Consider the following 3,933-nt stretch of genomic DNA (forward strand, 5'->3'; position numbering starts at 1 on the left):
ACACACGCGTGGATGCACACACACACGCACACGCACATGCATGCATACACATGCACACAAACACATGCACATGTGCATACACTCATGCACACACACTCATGCTCGCACACACACAGAGATGTACACACGTACGCACAGAGATGCACACGCACATGCACGTGCACACACATGCACACACACGTACATGCACACACACATGCATGCCCGTGTACCCAGACACACATACATGCAAACACACGCGCACAGACACACCCACACGCTCACACCCACACGCACACACAGATGTACACAGCCACACGCTCACACACACGCACACCCTCTCACACACGCACACGCTCACACCCCCACGCTCACACACACGCACACGCTCACACACACGCACACACTCACACCCCCACGCTCACACACACACACACATGCACACACCCACGCACACACCCACACATTCTCACACCCGCACGCACACACAGATGTACACAGGCACACACTCACATACACGCACACGCTCACACCCCCACGCTCACACACACGCACACGCTCACACACACGCACACGCTCACACACACCCCCACGCTCACACCCCCACGCTCACACACACGCACACGCTCACACGCACACGCTCACACCCCCAGACACACCCCCACACGCCCCCCGCCGCCGGGGGGTCCCGGCGCAGCCCCCGGGGCCGCGGGCGCCGGGCGGTGACTCACCCGCTCCCGGCCCGAGTCGATCCCATCAATCTCCCGGGGCCGCCCCCCCCCCCCCCCCCCCCGCGCCGCAGCCCCGGCCCCGCCGTCGCCCCGGCAACCGTCGCCATGGAGCCCGCAGCATCCCCGGCCCCGCCGGCCCCCGGGCCCCCGCACGGGGGTCACACGCACATGGGGGGGGGGTGTCACAGTCGCATGGGGGGGTCACACTCGCATGGGGGTATCACGCTCACATGGGGTATCACGCTCACATGGGGTATCATGCTCACATGGGGGGGTCACACTCGCATGGAGGGGTCACAGTCGCATGGGGGTATCACGCTCACATGGGGTATCACACTCACATGGGGGGGTCACACTCGCATGGAGGGGTCACAGTCGCATGGGGGTATCACGCTCACATGGGGTATCACACTCACATGGGGGGGTCACACTCACATTGGGGTATCACGCTTACATGGGGGGGTCACACTCACATGGAGGGGTCACACTCGCATGGGGGGGTCACACTCGCATGGGGGTATCACGCTTACATGGGGGGGTCACACTCACATAGAAGGGTCACACTCGCATGGAGGTATCACACTCACATGGAGGGTCACACGCACATGGGGGGTCACACTTGCATGTGGGGGTCACACTCACATGGGGGTTCACACGCACATGGGGGGTCACACTCGCATGGGGGGCCGTATGCACATTGGGGATCACATTTGCACAGGGTTCGTCATGTTTGCACTTGGGTATCGCACACACACATGGGTATCACACATGGGGGGATCACACTTGCGGGGATCACACTTGCATGGGGGGGTCACACTCACACAGGGGTATCACACTCGTACGGAGAGAATCACACTCGCACAGGGAGTACCACACTCATACGGGAGTACCACGCTCATACGGGGGTACCACACTCACATCGGGGGATCACACTTACATGGGGGGATCACACTCACATGGTGGGACACACTTGCATGGGGGGGACACCACACTCGCACAGGGGATCACGCTCAAAGGGGGGATCACACTCACACGGGAGGGTTATCCCACTCACACGAGGGGTATCGCACTTGCACGAGTACTATCACACTTACACAGCAGGGAACCCCACTCACACGGAGGGGCATCACACTTGCACGTGGGGAAAAAGGGAAAGAGGAAAATGGGGGGAAGAGTAAAGCAAAAAGGGAAAGGGGAGAAACAAATTCTGCTACATTTTTAGTGAAGAAAAGCAGAAAATCCCTATTTCCCCACGCGGCCCTGGGCTGGTGTTGGATGAGCTGCCAGCACAGTGGGTGTTTGGGGTTGCTTTTGCCCCGATTTGAGGGAGTTTAGCCCCAAATTTAGCCCGGCTTCCCTGGTGCAGATGGTAAAGTGGGTTTTCTGCTTGGCACCCAGCGTAATTGTCCCAATACTGGTAATTTTTAACCCAAAATTCAGCCTGGCTTTCCTGCTGCTGCTGGGAACGTGGTGGGTGTTTCGGCTTGGACATGGCCCAGTTTGGGGTGTCCCCAAATTTCCACCTGTGCCCCCAGGGCTCTCCCCGCCTCCAGGTGGGCAGCTCTGGCCGGGATTGGTCAGGACAGAGCGAAGTGCTGAGGCTGGATTGGCCCAGAAGCCAAATAACCTTCTTAGGATTGGTCCGGGGGGGGGGGGGGGGGGGGGGGGGGCGGCTGCTGACATCACCGCCTTGCTAAGAAAACAAATGACATCACCGAGGCAAGCAATGACATCAGCTCTTCCACCCCACGGCCGCAGCTTTGGACCAGACACCCCGGCGATGGGCACCTGCTGCTTGCTTTGCTGGCCGGGTGGCCTGAGCCGAGGGGGAAAGGCTGAGCTTCCCCTGCCTTTGCAGCAGCATTAAAATCCACCCGCTGGAATATTTGTGCTCCAACGCAGCAAAGAGGACGTGGGGGGTCCCCAGGGGCTCCCCGGGACTGTGGAGCTGGCGGTGGCGGTGACCTGCCTCCCACGCAGGGGAAATCTCCTTCGTTAGCGGTGGAAAACGGCGGCGCGGGGCGGGAAAGGCAGCGATAATATTTTATTTGTGCCTTTTTTACGAGGCGGGCTCTTGAAAGCCGCCCTGGCACAAGGAGGGGAGGGTGATATATTGGTGGTGGCTGGAGAAGTGGAGCGTGATGGTGTCGGAGAAGAAGCATGTGGCTGGTCCGTCCCCCCCCTCTGCCCCATCGCTGCAAATCCTGCTGGTGTCTGTCCCCAGCTGTGAGGTGTTGTCCCCCAACCTGTGGCCCCAAAGGGCTGGAGACACCAGCCCTGGACGCCAGTGTGTGCCTGGGTGTGAGGTATTGTGTCCGTTCTGAGACAGCAGCCCTCACCCAAGGCATGTCCCCAGGTCTGAGACACTGTCCCCAGGTCTGAGACACTGTCCCCAACCCAAGACACCAGCACCAGGTCCAAGACACTGGCACTTGCCCCCAGACGTGACCTCTGGTCCCAGACACTGTCCCTCAACCCAAGACACCATCCTGCATCCCCAGATACCATTCCCAGGTCCAAGACCCCATCCCTTGACCCAAGACCCCATCCCCCAAGCCAAGCCATGTCCCCAGGAGCTCCAAGGCATTGTCCTCTATGGGGGACACCATCCTGTAGTCCGAGGCACTCCCAAGACACTGTCCCCAAGTTTGAGACACTGTCCTTTGACCCAAGACATGCCCCTGGCTCCAAGACACCATCCCAAGACACCAACCCCAGGTCTAAGACATGGTCCTCAACCTGACAGACCATCCCCAGGTCCAGGACATGGTCCTCAAGTCACGTTCCAGGGTCCAAGACACCATCCCTGACCCTGGACATGTCCCTACGTCCTAGATACTGTCCCCAGCCCAAGGTACACTCCTGGGTAGAAGACATCAGAGAGCTGAGGGGCAGGCAGGGAGGCAGGAAAGCAGCAGGCAGGGGTCTGGAGGGCAGAGAGGAGCTGCAGGGTGACACGGAAAAGCCCAACTTCTCACTTTCAAACAGCAAAAACCCCTCTGGAAAGCGGCAGGGTCACCCCAGCACAGCCCCATACCTGCCGCCGGAGCATCCTCACCGGCTCGGCCAGGCTCTCGTCACCTTCCTCACCACCCTTCTCGGGGGGACTAAAACAAGCCCCAAGCCCTCCATAAATCCCTGTCCTCTGCCTGCGGCGCGTCCCGCGGCACCGGCGTCCCGGCCGGACAGACGATATCTATAATCCTGCCGCGCTGTCGGAGTA

Source organism: Leptosomus discolor, chromosome 27 (assembly GCF_034619465.1).
Source record: "Leptosomus discolor isolate bLepDis1 chromosome 27, bLepDis1.hap2, whole genome shotgun sequence".
In the NCBI taxonomy this organism is placed as follows: domain Eukaryota; kingdom Metazoa; phylum Chordata; class Aves; order Leptosomiformes; family Leptosomidae; genus Leptosomus; species Leptosomus discolor.